The following is a 14,141-nucleotide window of genomic DNA, read 5'->3' on the forward strand; positions in this document are numbered from 1 at the left end:
ATGTTTTAGTTGAAGCAAAGTTATTCCTAAGAAAAATAAATCTAGGGATATTTTTCCAGAATAGGCCTCAACATGCATACATAAGTTCCGATTTAAGGAAAAAAAGTTCCTTTACACCACCTATGGTGAAAACATTGGAAACATTGGAGAAAGTGATTCAGGATGACATTTACAAGTTATATAAGAAATGTAAATATCAGAAAAAGGACCAAATTATGGTTAATAAAATACATTCATTGATTGACTCCATCTGTTCTGAAAATGTCAGGATCATGGTTGCAGACAAGGGTGGGGGTATAGTATTGTATGACCAAGAAAAATATAGCAACAAGATATTCGAAATACTTAATGATCCAACTCAGTATGAGGTATCTTCATTAAATCAGGTCAATATCGCCCATAATAGAATAGACTCTTATTTGGAGGAATTTTTATTGGATAATAGAGTTGACGAAGAGCTTTATAAGTTTTTGAAGGTTGAGTACCCCATCCTGGCAACTATAAGAGGCATTCCAAAGGTACATAAAGATCTGATTGATCCACCCTTCAGACCTATAATATCAGGGAGTGCGAGTAAGACATTCCCATATGGTAAAGTAGTGGACAAAAGATTGAAACATATGTACAAATGTATACGCATATAATGAAGGATTCCTGGGAATTCCTGGGAATATTCAAACAGGAATTGTGGTCACCTAATATCATATTTGTCACTGTAGATGTTAAAGAACTGTTCTCCTGTATTCCTAAGAATGAAGGAATAGATAGCTTTATGCAGAGCCTTAACAAATTTAGTGGGTTACAACAAGAAGAGATTGCCCTACTGTCCTCATTTATGGAAATAGTACTTGACCATAATTATATCTTTTTCGAAGGAGAATATTATAAACAAATCTCAGGTGTGGCAATGGGGGCAGCGTGTGCCCCCATGTATGCCAACATGGTTCTCCTAGATTGGGAAACAACTTACATTTTAAATACAAGTTGCATGAGCAAAATTAAAACTTATGTAAGATACCTGGACGATATGTTTCTTTTATGGACAGGTAATAGTCAAGAATTAGAAGAGTTTATAAATTACATCAATGGTACTACTAATTATTTAAAATTTATTCACTAATTTGATAGACAAGGAATAAACTATCTAGATGTATATGTCTATAATGATGGAAAGACATTTCAGTCCAGGATACATAGAAAAGAGACTTATAGCAATGGATATTTGCATTACACTAGTGCCCATACATACAAAGTCAAGTACAATATAGTGAAAGGACAGTTAATAAGGGCAGCGAGGATGACATCAGATAGGGGTACTATGCTTAAAGAGGTTAGTTTTATGGTGGCCATGTTCAGAGAAAAGGGATACCCTGACAAGATGTTGGATGATTTAACAGTATATGTAACCCAGGAATGGGGTAAAAAATTTCCCCCACTATTAGGCATAGGTATTCAAAAGAACAATCCACACAACAATACAGAGGGTGAATATTATAATAGGGCCTGTATTGTGAAGTATGGACATTATACACAGCAGGTTAAGCAAATTATTACCAAACACTGGCACATTTTGACAAGCGATTCAGTGATTAAGGACAAAATCCCCCCTGTACCCAATTTTGTGTATAAGACAGGTAATAGCCTCAAAAGGCTTATAGAAATAAGGCAGAGTGCTATACAAGACACAAAGACCTTCAAAAGGGGTACTACGAAGTGTGGGAGCTGTAGTTATTGTAAGTATATATACGAAGGCAAAAGCATAGTATTAAAGGACAGAAATAGAACTAAGGTTCATTTTAAACATCGTAATTGTTTAACTAGACATGTGGTATATCTAGCTATTTGTGACACATGTCAAAGTTATTATGTTGGAATGACGGACCGGTTTCTTAAAAATAGAATTTATGACCACACCTATTGCATTAAGAGAAACGATACCAATAACGCATTGTCCCGACATATACTAAATAGCGAGACATGTACGGGTTTTAAATTTGGTATTTTGGATGTGGTCAGCATAAATCCTAGAGGAGGTAATACAAAGGCCATTGTGGGAGAAAAAGAAATCAAGTGGCAGCTGCTCGAGGCTGCCACACCACCTGGCCTAAATGAAGTAATTCCTACTAAACCCTTAGTGAGGGTATAATCTTGATTTTGTGGAAATATTGAGGTAAATAAAAAATGTTAGATATTATACAAGATAAGTTATCACTATGTATGTAACAACAGTTATTGTGTTGGTTGATTCTTTTTGTACTGCATTTTTATCAAATTATTCATCAAATTTTGTATTTTTTTTAGCATAACATATATATTTTATTTATATATTTTTTAATCTATAACAGCAGTATTTGCACATACAGTAATAATATGATTCATTTGTGAATACTGATGCATTTCTAAGTTATATTTTAACAACAGCACATTATGCAGTAAGTTTGCAATAGAGTTAAAGGATAAGATGGTTAATCAAGTTTGAGATGGATATTTTACTGCATAAGAGATGCATAGGGTTAAATGTATGTAATTGGGTAATTGTTTTTAGAAAAAGGTGGGTAATTAAGGTATTTAAAGTGTATTCAAACAGTTTGTCTGATGTTCTGAAGAAATCTAGATTCACTAGATGAAAGCGCTCAACTAATAGTGTCATCGTTGGTGCATGGTTTTTTAATAAAAGAAACTAACTGCAGTACTATCGTGGTTCCTGACTCTTTGAGCTGTGTTGGGCTTACAAGTTGTGAGTTGTGTTGTGGACTTCAGGAACTTTTGTGTGAGATATATATATATATATATATATATATATATATATATATATATATATATATATATATATATATCTACACATATAGATATGTTATATCTATTTAGACATAAATATATCTACACATATAGATATGTTATATCTATTTAGACATAAATATATATACAGACACATACAGCTACATGTTTAAATACATTTCCTGTACTGTTGAATGACTGTGCTGGATGATACGTTTGTGAAAACAACAGGGTTATGTATATCTGACATGGCTTAGTGGCAAATCACTTTGGCTGTGGTGTGCAGGGTCCTAGGTTTGAGCCTTGCAGAGGCTGTTTATTTCTTGCAGGGCAGAACAAGGGCTGTTGGATACAGAGTGATTAAGGCACTTTTAAGCAGGTTTGCACGGGTTTGCGTGGAGGTAAGCACAGCTAACTTCCGGTTACAATTTCTTACACTGATTTAGCTTCTCAATTGCTTAACCTGTGTTGGCATTGCTTACCCCTGTCCTAACAGGCTTAAACCCTGCTTACTGTTGCTTAAAAGTGCTTACTCCTGCTTACCCTTGCTCCAATTTCTTTAAAAGAAATGAAAAAAAGGGTTGATAGGAAAGTGGTGAAAAAGGAGCACAACGAGGGAAAGACAGTAGGGAAAATAGCTATGGAGGTGCAGGACGGGTATAGGGAAGGTCCATAGCTGTCCATTTCTTCTACAGCAACAGCTGTGGATATACACTGAATTTGGAGGTAGATTTGGACACTCAAACCCCTGAGAGGGGTGAGGACAACAATAATATGTTGTGATGCCAATTAGTCCAGATTACATGTGTCCAGTGGACATGTGTGCGAAATGGACAGCTATGTATGGGGCATGATTTTTTTTAGGAACAGATTACCCTTTTTTTTCAGGTGAGAGTGGAATGTTGGGGAGTGATAGTAGGTATATTTGGGGAGGTAGGTTGTGTAGGTTAACAGACAAGACAGACAAGAAGCATACAGGGGCAGCATATGACACATGTGGGGGGTAAACACCTTGATGGGGAGGGGTGTTGGGAAATTGGAAACCCATGAGCACCCTAGTGGAAACAGTGGGACTGAGGTCCCCACCCATGGAAAGTCACCACTGCACCTTCACAGGCCCGAAAGTGGCTGTACTGGGGGCTGAGTCAGAGAGCCAGGCTGACCCTCCAGTCACAACATGCAGCCTTTGAGCTGGCGTTGCAGATCTCCTACCTCCTTGCAGAGCTCTCTACGCATGACGACCTGGAACTGGCGATGGGTGACAGGTTCCTGTCTGTGCCCACTCCTGGGGGGGGTGAGCCCCATCCCCTGAGGTGGTTCCACCCAAAGGTGGTGCAGGACCAACGGACGAGGGGTCCTGGGTTGGGCCCCAGATTTGCTGGTGCCTGGTGCCATGGCCAGCTGAAGGTGGGTCTGCTGGGACCCACATTCCCATACGTGCTATGATGTTTGTTTTATCAACATATGTGAGTTAGTAATAGTCAACACATTCCAGGATTGGGTATAACAGCATGTATAGATATTCCCATTAACCCAGACACCTGATATGGAACAATTCCATAGCAAACAGAACACATGCATATATGGGACCACAGTGGTAATAACAGCATGCAGGTATATTGATGGCACCATGCCACAAATGTTGGAGTATTTCAACATAGCACATGCATAGAAACAGATTTAAATAATTATCAAACAACAGGACATATGTCCCAACATTACAGTGAAGTCATCACATACCAATTGAGTTGGGTATTTAGGGTATTGTTAGAGATATGGTGGGGGGGGGGGCATGTCAATTAACAACTAGTATATTCCTGTAGTTCGCATTACTTTCCTAGTCAGTGCTGTTATCTGTACCTTACAAGTATTACTACACTACCCTATTGCCTTAGTTTGGACAGTGATATAGCTGTCGATAACTATATACATGAACTGGTTTTACCTGCAGTATACACCTCTTACCTGGTATACCTGTGGAGGAATTTTTGTTAACACTAACTGTTTCTACACATGCTCCCAGATTCCAGGTTGATGTTATGCACATACCTGTCCATCTCTTTTTGCATGGACTCTGGCCATGTCTTGACCACATGCAGGTGAACCGGGACATATGTAGACTATTGTCCTCTTCAACCTTTAGTGAGTTACAACAATCTTATACAGGATTTCATGGACAGTTAGATTATGTAGCACAGTGTGGGTGACAGTGATGAGTAACACCTTATTATTCAGAGCAACTGCAACACTAACAATGCCATACAATACCAAAGTAAACAGTACCAGTACAGGGTATCATTCTTTTATTTCTGGTCACAGTGTTCATATCTGACAGACCTGTGGGAGCAATGTTTGTTAGCACTACCTGAATGTTGCCACACAAAGTACCAGATTTCACATTAGTATTATGCACTTACATCTCACTCTGTTACTGTACACACTCTGGTCACAGCTTGACAACATGGGGGTGCAGATGGGACATACTTGGCTTATTACTCTCATAACAGTTTGGGTAGTTGCTAGAGTGACATGTTTGTTCTTATAGATGTGTGACAATCAGTTGTATTTCTTGTTTGCAGCCTATACATCTGGGATCATCCCACTGATTTCCCAGGGCGACACAGTGACAGGCAGCAGATATAGGCCAATTTACTGGATATTCTGGACATATCTGTACAGTTGTGGGGTATGATTCTGTATGCAGACTACTACTACTCCCAGGATTTGAACCATGGCTGTGTGTGCTAAAAATACAACAGTTCATGTCTCATTTGCATGTGCTATTTGGATTATGTTGTCTGTCTTTTCACTGTTTTCTGTCTATGTCTCTCTCAGTTGTACTAGCTGACCTCTGGGGATTACACCAGTCATATACAGACATTCTTACACATTTTTATTTATGCGGCACAGTGTGGGTAATAGTGCTTAATACAACAGTACTATTAAGTGATTGCAAATCTACATTACCATATGATACCAGAGTAAACACATACAGTACAGCAGTTAGACCCTCATTGTCAGGCTATTATGCTTTTATTTACATACGACCTATATGAAACTCTTCCTGACATATTCTCTGGTGTATGCAGTACTTGCCTTAAACAATACAGGTTTTAGACAGGCAATTAACTTACTAATACCAATAGATTTATTTCCTATGATAGTACATGCAAGAGTGTTACTAACCTGCCTCGCATCACAACCTCTCCAAGCGACATCCATGGGCCTCCTGGTACACAGCCCACTCACTTGCCGCTGTGAAGGACATAAGAGGAATATTTAGCCATACATAGCCATAATATACATGATCTGGCAATTAAACAGATAGCGGAGTGATACTTACTACTGGAGACCTCCCCTGTCATGCTAGTCTCTTGGATCCACTGATCCAGGAGATCCCCCTTTCACCGCATCAGGTCAGCATAGTGATGCCTGACCTGCTCACCAGTGCGGGGTATGCCAGTGGCACTGGTGAGGCCACAGGTGAGATGATCCCAGGCTTTGTTTTATATTGGGAGCCCTGGTACTGGCCCTGCAGCAGTCTCTGCTCATGGTCTTTGATAAAGAGTCCTGCCATGACTCTGAACTCCTGAATGCCCCAGTGCTGTGCCTGAAAGGGCACTCCCTCTCCCATTCCAGACATGGTGTCTACAAGGGGAAGCTACAACCAGTTATGAGATGTATTCCCACCTGTTGGGTGTAACTAGGGTCAATTTCCCACAGTTTGCTGTGATTGGACAGTTTAGAAAAGGCTGAAAGTACATAGGAAGTTTCAAGGGGATATTCATTATTTGAAAGCAACAAGTTGTCATCCTGGACATATGATAGATGCTTTACCTTATGGTGAGTGCATATGTCTTTTTAGATTATGTAGTGATAAACAAGATTTTTTAAAAGAAATGGGATGTACTTTTGGGATGTTTGAAAAGAGAGGCTATGGTGAAGATCTAATTAATAAAGTATGGTCCAGATTTAATAATGACTATAGAGGAAATAAGAACAGAAAGTGGGGAGGGTGGTGGTTTCAGGAGGACTAATGATAATGAACCTGAACATAATATGTATTTTGTTACCACATACAGTGGCTTTAGTAGTAGGCTTTTTGATGTTGTACAAACACAATGGCAATTTTTATCAAATTTAAAAGCTGGTTGTCCTTGGATGCCGAAGAAACTTGCTGCTTCTTATAGAGTGGGCCATAATATTAAGAGTTTTCTGATTAAATCTAGATTTCAAAGGCTTAAGGAGACTTTATATGGATTATTGAATAGTAGGGGTACATTAGGATGTGGCAAATGCGAGGCATATAGATTTACTGTGCCTTATTTTGAACTTCTTAATGGTCAAAAATTCGAAGTATGTGGGAATTATAGATGTGACACTGAGGGTGTTATTTATGCCCACAGATGTCCTTGCAATAAGTTTTATGTGGGGGAGTCTAAAAGGGCTTTTAAAACAAGATTATTAGAACATGTTCATGATATAGTGAATAAAAAAGAACCAAGTCCAGTGGCACAACATTTTTTGGAAGCACATGATAGTTCAACCCTCAGTTTACAAGCTACTATTTTGGAAAAAGTAGATTGTGGTTCTTTGGGTGAGGGTATTAGTAAGAATAAGCTTCTTTAAAAAGAAGCAGTTTATATATTAAAATTTGACACTTTGTTCCCTAAGGGTATGAATGTTGATTTTAATTGGCACATACTGCTTTAAGTAAAGTGTCTTTTAATTATTTTATGCCATTAATTGATTATTTCATTGCTTAATTGTCAATTTAGTGATGTATATATAGTATGTGTTTTAGTTTAATTAATTATGTACTCCAAGAAGGCAGTTTATGCCGAGACGTCAGAGAGAGAAATAAATTTGATATCCTGGGATCCTGGTCCTTTTTCGTTGTATTTACTGTTATTTTTCTTCATTTTCTTGTTGCTGTGAACTATGGACAAACCTGATTACCTAAGGTTGGCATTGTTTAAAGGGGTATAGCAATGGGCAACTTACGTTAGCTGGCCTACACATTGCTTACACCTACTAAGCTGGCCTGTGCAATGCTTAGCATTGCTTAATATTTACTTTGAATTATATTTGTTTTCTGGCATTGATTTATTATTCATTATATGTTTTTATATATATATATATATATATATATATATATTATAAATATATATATATATATATATATATATATATATATATATATATATATATATATATATATATGTCTGGTATCCATGATTCATGTGTACATACACTGTATGGGGTCTTTGTGTTTATTAGGGGACTTCAACACTTTATTACAATTACACCTCACATTTGGGCTTACTGCAGTACTCCAGTTCACATATTTATATTATGTAGTAGGTTATAGAACATAAGACTGTATATAGATTCCTTTCACATGTTCAGTTTGATTTTACTATAGTGAGGATTTGTTTGGTGATACCACAATTTTATGTACTGCTGTAATGGCTTAGTGGTTAACTACTGTGACTATAGTGTACAGGGTCCTTATTTCAAGACCTGCAAAGGCTGTTTATTTGTTTCTGGCCAGAACACCGGCTGTTGCATACAGAGTGATTAAGGCACTTTTAAGCAGGTTTGCGTTGGTTTGCGTGAAGGTAAGCATTTCTAACCTCTGGTTGCACATGCCTACAGAGAGTTAGCTTTAATATTGCTTAACCTGTGTGTGCATTGCTTACTGCAGCTCAAAGGGGCTTAAACCCACTTACCAGTGCTTATATATGCTTACTCCCACTTACTACTGCTTAATTATGCTTACACTTGCTTACTACTGCTTACTCCCACTTACCACTGCACTAATTTAGACAGTAATGTCTAATGGTTCTTAGGAAGCTGGAGGATTTGGAAGCTGTATGGAGTTATCATTCATTACACATTTTACCTTACATTTGTATTCCTGATTCCTGTGTACATATACTGAATGGGGCACATGTGTTTATCTGTTTACATTGCAACATTTTGACACTGACACCTCACATCTGCGTTTAATGCAGTACTTCAGTTCACAAATATATGTTATTTCGTAGGTTATGCAACTAAAAATATTGGTCATAAAGTGATTTGACATGGAAAATGTAATGTGCTGCAGTGGGACTTGAACCGGGAATGACTGCTCATAAGGCGAATGCTGTGCTCACTGCACTATTGCTATTCTGCTTCATTTGCATATATCTTGCCTTTTATCCTCTTGTGCCATTTAAGCTGCATTGACCGTAGCTAAGCGATGGGCAAACCCGCACAGCTATGGTTAAATTTCATCTGTTTCATAAAAAAACTTTATATTTGTTGTTTTAACTATTGCTCCTGTACACATTGGGAGATGTTGCTGGGAGTATGCATACACCTATGAGCATATGGTCTCACTCATTATTTTTGAACTTCTCTGCTGTTCTTCATTGCAGGGGCGTGTATATTCTGAGAGCTCTGCTCTCAGACACGCCCCCTGCACTCTTACATGGTCAGACACGCCCCCTGCACTCTTACACGGTCCGTGTAAGATTAAGAGCTCAGGCAGCGCGCCCTCATTAATATGCATGGTGCGCTGCCATCATGTTCCTAAAAGGCTGGTTCCGTACAGGACTAAGCTAGTCCTGCACGGAAGAATAGTAAATCCGGGGGTTTATGTTTTGTATAGTGAAAAAAGTTTTGACTATTGCTCCTTTTATTGCTTGTGCCTCTACTGTCAGATGCATGAATTTGGGATAGTTTTCTATAGTGTTTATTGTAATGTGTCTTGTAAATGGGATTTTAAAGAGCTTAATATTGGTCTCCTTTTTCTGTGGTTTGTACTTCTCAGTGAAGGTTTGTTGAGTAATTCTTCCTTGTGAGCTTTGGATTTTTTCTCACTTTTTTGATATTTTAATTTTTTGTGTTTTCTAATGGAGTTTCTGCTCTGATGAAGGAGCATATATTTCAGGTTTACACTTTATTTTCAATGACTATTTTGTGTGATGTTTTGGGTCCATAATGATTCACTGAGTGTCCTTTTGCTTTGATATGACAAATCAGAACTGCAATGGTAAAAAATGTACAGTTTTGAGACAGCAAGCTATCATAAAACACAATGCCAAGCAAGCAGAAATAAACTCACCAATTTTTTCTTTTTTTTTTTTTTTTGGCATGGCAGCTATAACTCTGCACTTGTTCAGTGTGGGAGCAAAGTCCCCATACCTTTCACACATATATATATATTGACTGTGAGACTGGATAACCTTGGACTAAAACTCTGTTTAATTAATAACTTATCTTTACTGTTTACACTGTGTCACATGACTTCACAGACAATGTACACAATTAAAAACAACACATATGACATACAAACTACCTGATTAAACAACTCACCAGTGATTCACCTGTTGACTGAAACAGGAATAATTTACTGGATCTCAGCACAGTGAGGACAGCTGAATTAATAGATAACCTGAGTTTTTAGGGAGACTAAATAGGTACCTTTCATGTTTCTTCTGTTTTTATTGCAATGTCTTTACTTAGTTTATGTTTCTTAAACACCTATTTTGCATGAAGGTAGACCTTTGTTATGTACTTGGCTATGAGTTTCTTTAAATGGGGGCTGCTGCCATTAGTGCTTATTTGCATAGTGTTTACAGTTCTTAGTTTTTAATCAGTGTTGCTCAGCTTTAACAGTTTTTGTGTCTTTGCTTTGGTGTAGTGCTTCTGTTTGATTAGTTTGTACTGTTTAGTTGACCTGTTGTTAAATTGTGGCTGTTGCTCTTTTCTGAATTCTTTATGATAATTGCAGTTGCCAAATTTTCTGAATTCTTATTAGGATAATTGGATTTGGTTAATCAGTTGTGGAGATATAGCATGTGTAACTTTTGAATGATGCGAATGGACAGTATTGAACTTATTAGTGAAGCAGGTATGTTGTTGTCTTTCGGCTTTTCCCGGTTAGGGATCGCCACAGCGGAACTCCGGTCCACTAATGATTGGCAGTAGATTTTCACGAATGCCGAGGTGCCAGCTCGACGTTCAACCTTCAATGAAGGCATGCCCATTTATGCATGTCTTTCGAATGCCCACCCAACCACGGGGAGGACATGCAGACTCCACACAGAAGGCTCTCCCCACACTCCAGCCGAGAATCGAACAGGAGAACCTCTTGCTGTGAGGCAACAACGCTACCGTTGGTGAAGCAGGTATAATACACATAAATATGACATTTGTAACAGGGCAGGAAATATACACTTTTATTTCACTTTGTTTGTCTGAGTCAATAGCTGGAAACGATCCACTAGGTAAGCCTTCCCACATTGTTATTAAGTGTATGAATACAAATATATAAATAAATGCCATGGTTCCAAAGAAGTAATAAAATAATAAAAAAAAAAAATGCTGTCCATATTTTTTTTTTAAAAGAATATTGATTACTTTGTCAAATACCAATAATGTGAACACTATTTGGTCAAACTGGTTTACTAACTCATCCTTTGGGAAAACATTGAATCAGTTTTGTTAGCCCACTCCACAGTTATTATATTTCATACAGATATTACAAAAATCTGTAGAAATATATAACTCTTAAAAAGAGTTTAAATGGCTCATCACAATTATTTATTTTCCTGTGGTTAATCCAAAAATGCTGACATCACCTTATAGTAACATTTCTATGTTAGTAACTGAGTAGACATCAGTTTGTGTCACAACCATTGAATAATTAGGCTTTAATCATGCAAACTCTCTGTTTCTGTTTGTCACAGTTTTTGGTTAGGGATGTGTAGTTCCCTGCAAAATGTTGTGCGTAAGTGGAATTTCACTTTTCACAATGAAACTTTACAGACTTATCAGCGTTTCAGGAAATGAAAAAGATATGTAGATACGGTCTTTGTTCTTATTTGTCTTTATAGCTGACAGTGGTTGTTTTGATCTGTAGTTTATGTGCCTGTTTTGTGAACTTCATTTTGAATGTTCAGCTTTACCTACATCAGGTACTGATAGGTGTACCTGAACATGGTGCTTCTGTTGCATAGAGTCATTTCCACCTTTGGCATGCCCATTAGCATTATGTTTATCATGTATTTGTTTGGATTATTGTGACACATATTTTCACTATGTTAACTTTTTGTCTATGTTCCAGGGATACCTTTGGCATACTTGTACACAGAACTTTGACTGTGTGTGATTTTTTCAATTGTTCCATGCACATACAAAATTGGAGATGGAGACCCTTGTGTTCTCTTAACTTATGTTCATGCTTCATTTATATGCAAAGTACTATTTCCTGCCCACTTCCTGTACATATTGAAGTGCTTGCATTTGCCTAATGGCACCTGTTTTCACTTAATGAGAATTGCAGCAGATAGTAAAGATAACCGCAAGGCCTTCTGTAGTTATGTAAAGAATCTCCACGGCAATACCGAAATTTGCTCTGAGCTTCTGCACAATGGTACCTCCTATACCGAGCCAACAGATATTGCCAATATACTGGCTGACAGATTCAGTGCCAACTTTCCCCCTCTCTCACCCACCAAAGGACCAATCACAATACTAGTAGATTGCCAGGCACCCAGTATTACTGCAGCATAGGTTAAAACAGCACTGTCCAAGGCAGGAATACGGCTTCTATGGGACCTGACAATATCCCTGGCTGTGTTCTACATGAACTACAGAGTGAACTGGCACCTCACCTGTGTGCCCTGTTCAATCAAAGCCTCACTTCAGGCTTTGTCCCTACCAAATAGCGCACTGCTGCTTTCATCCCTCTCCACAAAGGAGGAGTGACTACAGACCCTGGGAACTATTGCCCCAGTCTGATATGCAAAGCTATGGAACACATCATCATGGACCTAATAAACAGGGATATAGGGAATCTCCAAACTCTGGATTCCACACAGTTTGGTTTTGTGAAGGGTAAATCATGCCTGCTAAACCTGGTCAACTTCTTTGAGTCAGTCACCGGAGTTGTGGATGAAGGCAAGGTGGTTCATACAGCCTACCTTGATCTGGCCAAGGCCTTTGATACCATTCTCCACTCATAGAAAAACTCACTAAGCTAGGCATCAACCCTTATATCACTAGGTGGGTTGCAAACTGGCTCACATATAGAACCCACAGTGTGAAAGTAGTGGACTCCAAGTCAGACTGCCGACCAGTCACAAGTAGAGTCCCACAGGGTTTTGTCCTGGGTCCTCCCCTGTTTGGTATCTACCTCTCTGAAGTCCAGACCAACACAAAGGCACTCTGTCTGACAAAGTTCGCAGATGATTGCAAGTTGGGAAATATTATTAACTCTCCAAGTGAGGTTGACATCCTTCAAAAAGGCTTCAGTGAGACCAACGACTGGTGTCAGAACCATGGCCTTAAGCTCAATGTCAAAAAATGTTTCATCATCCTCTTTGGTAAAAGCCCAGTTCCCATGAATTACCACATCAATGGTAGTCCACTGAACACAGAAGGCATTATAAGAGATCTGGGAACACATGTTGACAGCAACCTCTCTTTTGACCAACACACTGCCACTGTGGTCAGAAAGTCCTTCTATGTGGCACATCTCATTACTAAGAGTTTTGCATCTAGGAAAAAAGAGGTCATTGTCTCCCTCTACTCTTCCTCATTAGGATAATCATCAAATACAATGCCCCATTTGGCATGTACCTCACTAGACACCTGCAACAACTGGAGAGGCCACAAAAGTACCTCACAAAGAGGATCCTAGGCCTTAAACACCTATCCTGTACAGACAGACTCAAAAAAACTCCAACTATTCTTTGTCTCATATCGCCTACTTAGAGGGGATCTCTGCATGACTTACAATGCCATGTCTGATCCAGCTCTGTTAGAAATGCTACATCTAAAGAAATCCCAATCTCTCTGCACCATACGCTTCAGAGACCTCAACCTCATTACCACAATCAACAGGAGAAGCTGGAGGGACAGGTTCATAACCCAGACACTGCCCATGCTATGGAATAGACTTCCTATACATGTCAAACAGAGCACCTCACTGGCCCTCTTCAAGAGAAATCTTGATGAGTGGATAGGAAATAGAAAGTTCACCCCAGGGACCACTCTAGTGGCTCTACTCAACAGAGGCACTGGGAACTAACTTCGGGTGGCATGATGCCAGGGTAATCCTATGGGCTAGGCTTGTAAAGGCTCCAGAGCTATTAGCCTAGGACACACCAATGAACCTATAATGTATGCACAGAAGTGTTGCCTGTTGTCCATTGGACCTCTTCTCCTATGTCTTCCCTTTTTATACAGTGCTATTGGTCTTATGCCAAACTTCTCATGTGTGTCATACCTAAATACACCTAAGATATTCACAGATATGCTGCCAGTACAGCTATATAGCATGTAATTTGTATGTCACAATGATGCCA

At 38.7% G+C, this 14,141-nt stretch overlaps 1 protein-coding gene across 1 annotated transcript in view; it reads right to left on the minus strand.

Moving 5' to 3' along the window:
- The window catches only part of SEZ6L (seizure related 6 homolog like), a 3,056,071-nt gene that overhangs the window by 730,775 nt on the left and 2,311,155 nt on the right, over window positions 1-14,141 (minus strand). The window lies entirely within an intron of this gene.

Source organism: Protopterus annectens, chromosome 4.part0 (assembly GCF_019279795.1).
Source record: "Protopterus annectens isolate FY-2018-M chromosome 4.part0, PAN1.0, whole genome shotgun sequence".
Lineage (NCBI taxonomy): Eukaryota > Metazoa > Chordata > Ceratodontiformes > Protopteridae > Protopterus > Protopterus annectens.